At 39.2% G+C, this 12430-nt stretch overlaps 1 pseudogene; it reads left to right on the forward strand.

Annotated features, from left to right (window-relative positions):
- Positions 1 to 2764: 2764 nt before the first annotated feature.
- LOC147881666 (uncharacterized) lies at positions 2765 to 8651 on the forward strand (annotated as a pseudogene).
- The last annotated feature ends 3779 nt before the right edge of the window (positions 8652 to 12430 follow it).

Genomic DNA, 12430 nt, shown 5'->3' on the forward strand with positions numbered 1-12430 from the left:
TTTAAAGTGCAAAATTCACTCATTGTTACTCCAATCTACTCGACACTCATAATATTAAAACAAGGTTGATAGATTTGTGGTGGTTAAGTGTCAATTTTTCTTGTGACCTTGATAACAAGGGAGGGGTGTTTATGACACCTGTCTTCCCAACTATTTCTTATTATATGGTGGCAGCTATGCAGACTCCCCTCTTCAATAAAAGTGATGCTTGCTATGACTTATAGAAGCAAAACTTGTTTGTATAGTCATGCTTTCTACAAAATTTTTGCAATCTATGCACCTCTTCTTTTTTATTATGTTTCATAGTAGGTTTCTCTTTCCTGCCCATAACCAAAATGGTTTTCATTTCACTATGAAATGGGGTTTTGTCGAGTTTTCTTGCATAGAGTAATGTTTCCCCTACAACTCTAGAAGGTTGCACATAGTACATTTAAGTCATTAGGTCTCTTTTGCCTCTTGACTCACGTCATTGCTCGCTTGAGCAATTCTGTCTCTCTCACTAACCATTTGAGTTTCACATCTTCACAAACTCTTTTATCCCAAACAATTCCCAAATTAGCCCACTTCCCTCGTTTCCTTGCCTCCCTTCTCTCCATTCCCTTCCCTAGCATTACTATCATTAATCCTTCACTGTGGGTCCTTTGATTTTGCTCTTGAAACCCTTACTCATACTTCTCACTCACTTATCTCTCTTTCAACCCTTAATTTGGATTTACAGATAGTTCTCTCTCTTTTGGGTAGACAGTAGGTCATCACACTAGGTGATGACCTACTGTCTCACCTATTGTGATGTACCCTACTGGGGCAGAGGCAGGTACACAAACACACACAGACACGCACGCACGCATGCACATATCCTACCTCTACCTCCTTTTGAACACTTTTTTCTATTTTCTTCCGACCTTTTAACCCCCCCCCTCTTTTTCTCTCTTACTTCCCTTATATTTCTCCTTATTTTGCTTAATTTTTCTTACCTTCCTTATTATTTTTAATTATTCCTTACTTTCTTATTTGTTCCTTAAAACTTACCTAAGTTTTCCTTGTTTTCCTTAATATCTTCTTAATTTTCTTAAATCTTTATTTTTTATTATTTTCTTCATTTTTTCTTATTTCTCTTAACATTATTTCTCTTAATTTCTCCTTGTTTTTTCTTAATTTCTATTTTGTATTATTATTATTTTCTCTCTGCATTCCTTCAAATTAATCTTATGCTCTTACGTTCTTGATTTTTCCTAAATTAAAAATTTCCTATCCTTTTAATTTTCGTTTTCTTTCCCAAACTTACTACATACCTTTTCCCCTACTTTTATTTTTTATTTTCCCATTATTTATTTTCATTTTCTAAACCCATTTTTAATCTTTTATTATGTTAATAAATCCCTACTTCATGTTATTTCAACACCTTCTCAAAAAAAGCTTTTAATAAATCAAGTATGTAATCCATCCTCCCCATGCTTCACGCTGCCCCGTCAGCTTACATTCATGGCAACAAAAATGCCCTTGACTGACCTTCACACTGTCCCTTCCCACTCCCTGTATTAAACATGGACTCTTAGGTCCTTAGATAATTTATTTATTTATACAACTGCCCCCCGGACACCTTTTTTCCTTTCCTTTCATTCATGCACTAAACTCTCCCCCCTTACATTTTCTGTCTCTATATATTTCTTCTCTACGTATTTATTTCCCTTCCCCTTCTCTAGTTATATATTTTTAAATAAATCCCCCCCTTCCCCTCCTTTCCCTTTTCTGCTTTTTTTCACTATATTCCCCCCCGCCTCCCCCCTTACAATTTCTCCCTTATTATATTAGTCTCTTTCCACTTTTTTCTCCCCTCCCTCGTCTCTAGTTACTTGTTCCCTTTCCCCCTTCTCTCCTTACATTATCCCCCTAACTTTTCTCTCAATTTCTCCCTTCTATCCTCCCTAAATTTTTCCCTTTCAATATCCCTTAATTTTCACAAACAAGAACCCAAAAACCCCCCTCCCCTCTCTGCCCCTTCCCCCTACCCCGCTTTTTTCAACTAATTTTTTTCGTTAAAAAAAAAAAACCCTCCTTCCTTTAAATTTCTTATGTTCAAAGTAGTTCTATTCATAAACCCTTTTTTAATTTATGTGCTCTTCTATTAATCTTAGAGTAATTAAATCGTCACATTGATCTCCTTTTTGTATTGTCTCCCAGTATTTCTCTAACGTTAATTAAAAAAAAACTTTACATTGACATGTTCTCACCAACTTGATTAGTCTGAGGATAAGCGTTAATTTTTATTGTGAACTCGATAACAAGGGAGGAGTGTTTATGACACATGTCTTCCCAACTAAAGCTAAAGTTGGTTCTTACCATTTTTCTTGTTAGATGGTGGCAGGTATGCAAACTCTCCTCTTCAATAAAAAAGATGCTTGTCAAGACTTCAACAATAATTTTTCCAAAAATATTTTTTTGCAAAAGCATTACTCGCACCTCTTATAAAAAAACTCCTACATACTTTTTATACAATTTTTGTAGGTGCTTTACCTACATACTCAAACTCTTCCTTAAATTCTATAATGTTCTCTTTCCACCCGTTTCCTTGACTATTGACCATTTCCTTGACTATTTTGTCTTTTAACTATGCAAAAGGGGTTGTTGCCTTGTCTTACACACACACACACATACACACACACACAATAAATTTGATAAGTAAATGTATCTCACACACAGAGACACTTATTTCTTTACACACACACACACACACACACACACACACATGAATACTTCCCTAACTATGAATTATTCTTTTATGTATCCTCGTGAAATCTTCCCTTTACACTTTCTTTTTAACCACCCCACATACCAAGCCCACTAATCATCCCATACCTTCTACCCTTCTTAACCCATGCACTCATTTGCTCCTTACTCCACTTGTGACTTAAACTTCACTTAAGAATCCATATGGTTGTCTATATTCTTAGGTAAAGTGATAACAAGCCGGGGAAAATAGGCATTACTTGTCTACCCAAACGTAACTATGATGTTCTAACTCCTAGTTTGTTTGGATGGTGGCAGGTAAGTGGACCCCAACCTCGAAACCTAGATTGCCTGAGGATTCGACATCTTTTTTCAATATTATGTTTGTCAAACTCAATATTATCAAAAAATTCTTAATTTTGATTGGAATTTTTGCAAACTCTAGTTGCATTTTTCAACTTAGATGTCTCAAACATTTTTTCCTTATATCTTTCCCTTTTTTTAACTTTTTATCCAATTGATGGAATCAATTGTATGGCTCAATTATTGATGGGACTTTTTAATCTACACACACACACACACACACACACACACGTCTTTGAATACTTCCATCTGGATTGTACTTCACTTTGTATACCCATTTTTTTGCTATGGCCTTCTTTCTTGGTGGAAGGTCGCATAATTACCAAGTATTATTCTTGTACAAAGCTTCCATTTCTTCATTCATAGTAGTTTGCTATTATGGCTTGTCAATTGCATCATCGAAGTACACTGGCTCTTTTGTAGCGATGATGGTAGTCATAAGAGCATAGTTGGTGGTTTCAACCTGAATTGCTTTGCCTTTCTGAGCATATGTCAATTTGGTTGGTAGTCTGCTTTCCAGGCTAGTAGACCATCTGAGTTATTGTGGCTCTACTTGGAGTGTTTCTGGCAATTCTTGCTCTTCTTCATCAACCTTTTCTATAGATGATTGTGAAGTCAATGCATCTATCTCCTGTGTATTTGAGGTTTTCCATTCTGATTCCTCATCAAAGATTACATCTTTGGAGATAATGACCTTTTGGTTGATGGGATCATACAACTTGTATGCTTTTCTTTCTTCAATGTAGCCAACCATGATGCATTTGCATGACTTCGCATCCAATTTCTTGCGATGGTCATGTATGTGGGCATATGCTATGCAACCAAATATGCGAAGATGCCCAATGTGTGGCTTGTGTCTACTAAATGCTTCATAAGGTGTCATACCTTGTATTGGTTCCGTAGGAAGCCGATTAAGCAAGTAGTTTGCAGTGGCTATTGCTTCTGCCCAATATCGATTCAGAAGATGCTTCTCACTAAGCATTGCTCTAGCACTGTCTACGAGAGTACCATTCTTCCTTTCAACTCTTGCATTCTGTTGAGGAGTATCTGCACAAGTGAATTGTCTTCGAATGCCGTGACATCTGCAAAAGTTCATGAATGCTGAAGACATGTATTTACCTCCTCTATTTGATCTCATGACTTTGATCTTTCTGCTTGTCTAGTTTTCTACCATGGCTTTGAATTCTTGAAATTTGAAAAAGACCTCAGATTTCTCTTTCAAAAAGTAGACCCAACAATATTTGCTGTAGTTGTCGATGACAGTCAAGTAGTAAATGAACCATTGATGCTGTGGGTTTGGGCATAACCCCATACATCTGTATGTATCAAATCAAGAATACCTTTTACTTGAGAGGTGCTGCTGCCAAAGTTGGTTCGCTTTTGTTTGCCAAAGCAGCATGGTTCGTAAACTTTTTCAAGAAACTATAGCTTAGGAATCCCAATTGCCATATTCTAATTCATGAGATCTAGCAAGCTCTTGAAATTGACATGTCCATATCTCTTGTGCCATTTTGTGGATAGTGGCATCTGTTGCGGTTGAGCTAACTTGGCATGCAAATCTAGTACTATAGCTAGCATTATGTACAAGCGTCCTTCCTTGACTCCTTTTCCTACTAGCTGAATTTTTTTGGATTTGTCTATGATAGTGCATTCATCTCCGTCGAAGATGACTCGGTAGTTGTGTTCCGCCATTTAACAAACTAACAAGAGGTTCTTGCTAAGCTTTGGAATGTAGAGTACATCTTTCACCAATCCTTTCGTACCAGTAAAATTGTTCATAGGGATACCTTTGAACAGGATTTGGTGTATTATCTGTTGTGTAGATGACATTCTTTTGACCTTCTAATGATTTTAACTCTGTGAACCATTTGTGATGATTTGTCATATGAGATGATGCACCGCTGTCAATGTACCAAGGATCCTGATCTGCTTGATCGACTTGATAACTGAAATCCTCTTTTGAATTGATTGAATGTCCACCACGATGATGTCCTCTTCCATAGAAATTCCCTCGATTGCTACTGGATTGACCACCTTTGTCGTACTGCTTCTTGTGGCAATCTCTTTCATAGTGTCCAAGCTTATGACAATAGTTGCACTTGATGTTTGACAAGTTGGTGGATGCATTCCCTCGACCTTGGAATGATTTCCTCTTTGCTGATTCTATTGTTACTAAGGATGATGTTAATGCTGATTTTGACTTTGCTGATGATGACTACTTCTTTGGAATGATCTACCTTTGCTTCTGCCTCTTCCTTTGCTTCTGTCTGAAGCTGTGAATGCCTGATCATTAGAATGACCTTTGCATGCATGAATGGCCTGAGTGTTGAGTTCTTCACCAAGCAAAACTGAATGAAGTTTTTCTAGTGTCAGTATTTGCCGTTGGATGGCAATACTCTGTACTAGATTCTCGTGTCCCTCTCCTAATCCCCATTCAAGATGACTTGAACCATTTCTATGGTATTCATTTCTCTCCTGCTATTGCGAGTTGATTGTTGTAGTATTTGATCCTGAGTACATAAGCATGATCGGTTTTGCTGCTATTGCAAAAACTCTGGTTGATCTGGTTTCTCAGTGTGAGAATGTTGGATGTGTTCTTGGACTCGTAGAGAGTTGTGAACATATCCCATGCTTCTTTGGATGTCTTGATGGTGTTGAGCTATCCTAGCATGACATCTTGCACATTTTGCTTGATCAGATGATATGCATACTTATCTTTCTTATCCCATTCTACATGTGCTCGAGAAATGGCAGGATCTGCTACAGGTGCAGGAACTACTAGTGTAGTTGGAGATCCCACTGCTGGTGCTATGACAACAGGTGGAGTAGAGCTACTACTGGCTGGATCATCCAATGGTCTAGGTGTAGATCCATTGACATACTCCCATTTGTCCTGAAGTACAAGAATGGTCTCCATTTGGTATTTCCATGTGTCGTAATTTGATTTGTCTAGCTTAGAAGATGCCTCCAGATTGAGGTTGCTAGTCGTAGACATGGTGCAAGAAATGTAGTCAAAGTGTCGTGAAAATCACTGTCTGAATCAACTGCGAAACACTGGATGTGGCAAGTGAAATATGAACTATCGGTGAAGGTAGAACTGCAATATATAATCCGATATGAATTACAAGGCTTGTGAAAAATGATGTCGGGAATAGCCAAGAGGCTTTACAAGGCTGAAATAAAGTGCAAAATGCCATGAAATAGCCAAATAGGCTTTACAATGATGGCATGTGTGTGTAAAATCAAATCATGTGCTATCTGCCCACACTGATCAATCGACAATGCATCTGAACACTCTGAAGCTTGCTCAATGAACTAATGAACATTAAGTTTCAGGTAATGTGATGATGTGAAACCGTATGTGAGTGTAGGGATTGACTTCGAGTAGGAACTAGTTGAGAATTTTGGGCATGGATTACATTGACAACTTGGAGAAATTCAAATCGTCTCCTCTATGGTGATCTACTCTACCCTGATCTAGATCTATACCAATCATCGATCGATGAAAGAATAACAAGTAATGTATTTTCTTTGGTTCTTTTTATGTGTTGGGTAAGATGCGTCGATGTAGAGGTTGATGTGTGTGTAAGAAGTAGATTGTTGGCGAGGCTCAAAAGTGAGTGATACTTGTGCCAAAATGTGCATGTGATGTGACGAGTGCATAGAGCATGAAAAATCGAGCGATTTTTCTTTTTGGAGCGCCTTGAAATTCTTCCTGGATCAAGAGATACGACTTGATCTAGGTGGAGGGGCAAAAAGGGTGCAAAGTGTTGAATGATGATGTGGCACTCAGGGTCGCATGCAGGGGTGTGTCTGCCAAGGGATGTGCCAGTGGAGCAGTGATGATGTGGCAACTGTGTGCACATGCAGTGACTATGTGTGCCTTGCAGGAGGTAACTGTGCCTTGCAGGTGGTGAGGTGGCATTGATTTAACCCAGGGTCATGTTGACCCAACCATGGTTAGGTTGACTAACCAAAGTCAAGTTGATGTGGCATGGTGATGTGGCAGATGATATGGCATGATGATATGGTCAAAGCTGATGTGGCATGCTGATTGGGTCAAGGTGATGACATGGCATGATAGGGATGACTTGGCATGATAAGCTGACGTGTTAGGATAGAGGCAGTTGATGATGTGTACAGAGAGGATAGGATGCCGATGTGGCATAGTGCCACATGGCCACTTCTAGACCAACCCCCCCTTGGCTAATCTTGGTGACTCAGGCTCACCGGAATCCAAAATATTATGATAGTCTTTTTACAACTTCGATGAGGGAGCATGGTGTTCATGGAGAGTGAGGGGTGACGTTTCAGCTACTGGCGATGGACGCATACCTGTGGGAGAAGAGCAGGAGGCTCGCTACATGAGTCGACGTTGCGCTATGGAAGAGGAGGCCACCTTGAAGCTAAGAGCTTGGACCTTTGCATGGGCATCGTAGACTCTCAAAAAACAAACACAGTCCGTCTCTTTGCCTCTGCTCCTGCTAGATCGCTTGTCACCCCTCCTTGCCACCATGTCATCTGGGCATTTGGAGCCTATGTAGTGGAATCTATTAAGGAGGTCATTTGTTGGAGAGGCTAGCGCTATGGAGTTGCTCGTCTGACAGGAGCGTCATATGCTTAGTTAGCCTGTTGTACGGAGAAGGCATTGCGCATTGGAGAGGTTGGGTTTGCTGAGATGTTGTGTTTGTTGAGGCATGTGTTGCAGGAGTTTGAAGCACCCACTGAAGATGTTTGTGCTAGAGGCTACCATCTTGCAAGATTATGGCACTACTAGGTTGGAGAGGGACACTCGTTTGGAGCTGTTATGTCAGAGAGATGGTTGCCTATGGTCGTGATGAGAGGCATCGTTGCTGAAGTGTGGCATAGAATACCAAATATAGGAGTTGTTGTTTGGGAGGTTAAAGTAGGAGATGTGAAATAGGGAGGAAAAATAAAATTGTGGAAGTATCCCAAAATCACGATCTGTGCATGTTGTTCTTAGTCATAACCCACGGGACCCTACAAGACTTGCCATGAGACATTTGGCTTGCTTTTGTGATGCATGCATGCATGGCCATTGGGAATAGATGCATCAACAAAGCACATGTTTATTCATGGGATTATCACCTTTGGTGCCCTTGCCCAATTTTAAACCCCCTGGTGATGATGAAGATGCATATGATGAGGTAACATATGAGGGACATTATGATGTATTAAGTAATGCTTTGTAGATTGGTGACACTTTTGTAGTCAAACCCCATCCTACAACCAATATAGAGGCGGTTGACTTTTACCTCATCAAATGTATTGCATAGAAGGAGGAGGCTAAACAAGACTATGAGGATGAATGGGAAAATGAAATTCCCAAACCATGATATGTCAAAAAAGGTTTGTATTACAAGCAGATAGATGCCTATTCCTTCAACCTCCTTTCAAATATGCCCCCAGTTCACATAATATCACATATTGTCCATTGTATCAAGATACCCATGCAGCATATCCCCCACAAAAGAAATATCTATTGTATCACATCAAAGATGTACAAGGCAATCTATAATACCATGCCCTTTGAGATCTAACTTTTTTTGGGTAATGCTTGACATTTAATAAACTTCCATTTTCAAATGGAAATCTCAATCTCTCTCTCTCTCTCTCTCTCTCTCTCTCTCTCTCTCACTCTCTCTCTCTCTCTCTCTCACCATCCGCATGGAATGACATTGACGAAATGAAAAAAGCTTTTTGATGTCAACACTTGTGTGTGAAGGTTACAACACCATACTCATAACTTCTTCTAGAGACAGGACATATGCCCATTTCTTACTTCTTCTAGCTGGTCACCCAAGGGGGTTTACCCACAGGTCCGTGAGTGAAGGTGAATTTCATGCTTTCACGGAGATAATGCAATATATTGTCCAAATATAGAAAATGAATGATGGCATACATCAATCCCTCCTGTTGGTCTCTGTATAAACAAGAAGATGCATCAACAAAGTCCTACATAGACACACCCATCCCGCTTGTTTACTGCACAAACATGGCATGGTTCTGTACCCAATCACATACACTTGCGATAGAATGGGGTGGCTAGCATGTCGATATGGCCCTTGCCCTTGAAGGGGACCCCTTGCCATATCGACAATATCCATTGGCATGTCGATATGGCCCTTGAGGGCTCCCCGTGGCAAGGGCCATATCAACAAGCTAGTCCAGACTGAAGTATAGATAGCCAAGCAAAAGGTCTCTTATAGTTTATAGACATAGCAAGTATGCCACCTAGCACAAAACATATGCTAACATATAAAACACTCACATTAAACATTTACATTATTGTATAGTGCTAGCATAGAACATATGCTAACTGACACAGAACCTATGCTAATAAGCATAGAATAATATATACTCTGGAAGTTAAGTAGCACTGAGAATATGCTAACTAGCATGGAGCATATGCTAACAAGCAGATAACATATGCTAATAGGCATAGAATAGCATATATGCTTTAGAAGTTAGCTAGACCAAAACATATGCTAACTAGCACATAACATATGCTAACCGGAGTAGAATATCTATAGAGGTTAACTTAAACAAAACATATGCTAACATGCATAGAACATGTGCTAACATGCATAGAACATGTGCTAACATGCATAGAACATATGCTAGCTAGCATAGAATAGATGCTGCCTAACACAGAACATATGCTAATAGGTAGATAATATATTCTACATAGTAGAGAATAAATGCTTACTAGCAAAGAACAGATGCTACCTAACTCAGAACACATGCTAACAAGCATAGAACTCATGTTGCTTAACATAGTACATATACTAACAGTCAGATAATAGATGCTATCAATTAATATATGCATCCCATAGATTTGAGTGTTTCCTGTTGCCATTTTCCAAATATTTCCTCACTTTCAATTTATGTGATGCAACATACACAATAATTCGAGCACATGTATATCATAGTAGATCTTGAATAAAGATTGAGAATAACATATACTCCAAAAGTTAACTAGACTTAAAAATTGTACATTTATAAACATGTATAATTACACTAATTGAGAATAACATATAATTACACCAATTGAGAATAGTACATTTTATCAACTGTTGTACATTTACAAAGTCTACATCTTCTTTACAACGTGAAACACACTCAAGCTCTCATCATCCAACTTTGTGTCTACTCAGTTTGCTAGTGAAAATTGCGACGATATTCTGCAAGTAGCCATTGCCACAGCCAATTTGCAATCATGTTAGTCAAGTACCTAGTGAGTTGTGAGTCTACTGCTAGGTCTTCAAGCTTTCGAATTATGATACAACATTGGCATAGATTTTTAAAACATTTGTATGATGAGTCATCAATTATCAAGGGATTATCCTTGTTAAACACTGGCAACCTGGCCCAAAAATTTATAAAAAATGGGTTTGTCTGTCCCAGGTACGGTCATTAAACCCTTTTGCAATTGACAATCTTCTTGGCTAAAAATATGCCCTTGTAATTTGGCAGCTTGGTCTGGAAATGTTGCTCACACTAGCCACCTGGCTTTGTCTAGGCGTGCACAACTCCAGATGAAAACATTAAAATGCTCCATGCACCATATTAAAAAATGTGTTACTTCTTTACGTCTGAACCCATACATGCTCATGCCAATTTAATGGCACCCTGTCATCCAAGCTGTGTGCCTAGAAAGTAAGTCCCCTACCCTTAAAACATAGAGCATGACACCATTCAAGACCAATATGAGTGCTCTATGATCATTCTCCTCTGTAAGTGGCATACTATTTACATCAGGGACAATATTTTCTCAGACAAGTAGCACTCAAACGATGTCCTCTATATCCTCCTCTGCTGGTAGTAGTCTTTTCTCTCTTGGCATCTTTTTTCTCTTTGGTTTCCCAAGAGCCAATAGCGTCATTTTTTTCTTTGGTTGCCTAGGACACAACAATGTCTTTAACTCTTCATGACACACTATAGTTGGTATGTGCAAACATGGAAAGAAATTATGAGGCATGTATGCTTGCAAATATGTCAAAGCAAACATTTATGGCACCCATGCAACACGCATGACACCCCCTCCTGACCAATCAATGGCAATGCATACAAAGGGAGGTATCTAGATAACTAATGTACAACCAATAGGAGCAAAGCTTCTTGCAAAGAAAGTTGTAGTACTTAAGCACAACAATATAAGATTTTGAGTCATGCATAAATAGGAAAGGGAGATACTTCATTATATATGTGTTTGACAAAATGGAGTTTTCTCTATCATTGTTCTAACAAAACACACCTCCTAGAGGAGGGGATCTTACAAAAAGACACCTCCTAGCATCCAAGATACTATGAACCTCATAATTTCTTGTATGCACATGGTTTGGGGGATTTCATTGTGGGGGATTTGGGTTTTGGGTATTTTGATGCACCTAATGTGCCCTTGGATTTTTACACAGGAGACTCTCGACTCGTTGTATGGTCATGCCCCTTCTTCCTCAATAATTTTTTCAGGAGGTGAGCCAAGGGAGAGTCGTCTTGAACTTCTGCATCTTCAATATCTTCTAGGGTATACCCAACAGATGCAAGTTCTATGATGAGGTTGTCCATCATTTCTTACAGTTGTCTACCACCATGATAATTCCCAGGGAGGAGGAGTTTGGAGAAGTAACTTTCCAAAGGGATTGGATTGAGGGGACAAGCATAAGCCTACAAACAAGGAGAAAGCACGAAAGGAAGGGAAAGAGGAAGAAGAGAAATACCAAAAAAAGAAGAGATGAGTCTTCTTTCTTTCACCAAATCTCGTTATTGGCCTTCAACTTTGAAAATCAAGCATGAAAATTAGCACATGGGATTAGCAATGCAAGGAGAAACATGCTTCAACACTCACAAAACAAAATCTCACAAAAAAAATAAACCTACATTGCTTGAAGAGACACACCTTATTGAAAAACATCCTTTTACACGAGCAGAGAGGGAGAAGTGTGGAGAGGGAGCACAAGCATTGGGAGAGGGGCTGGGTAGGGGTGGCACTAGTGCCAATCTCCATGCCATTCTCCACAAATTCTCATGGAAGATGGCACGAGTGCCATTCTCCACAAATCACATGAAGATTGGTATAATTGCCATTCTTCAAAATACCAATTGAAGTTTAAGAGAATGGCACTGGTGCCATTCTCCACAATCCATGTGTTGAATGTATTTCCCACGTCTTTCAGTTGCATTCTTCAACTTCCCTTTAATATGTGCGTGCTGCACCTTTGTCTCCTCTACATCTTTTAACTTATCTCTGCAATTCCCAGCTGTAGCAATGAAGCTAATGAGTCATCCATGTCTTCATTGCCACACCTAGCCAACAAAC

This window comes from Dipteris shenzhenensis, chromosome 30 (assembly GCF_047967505.1).
Source record: "Dipteris shenzhenensis isolate YYH24624 ecotype China chromosome 30, Dip_SZ_1.0, whole genome shotgun sequence".
NCBI lineage: Eukaryota > Viridiplantae > Streptophyta > Polypodiopsida > Gleicheniales > Dipteridaceae > Dipteris > Dipteris shenzhenensis.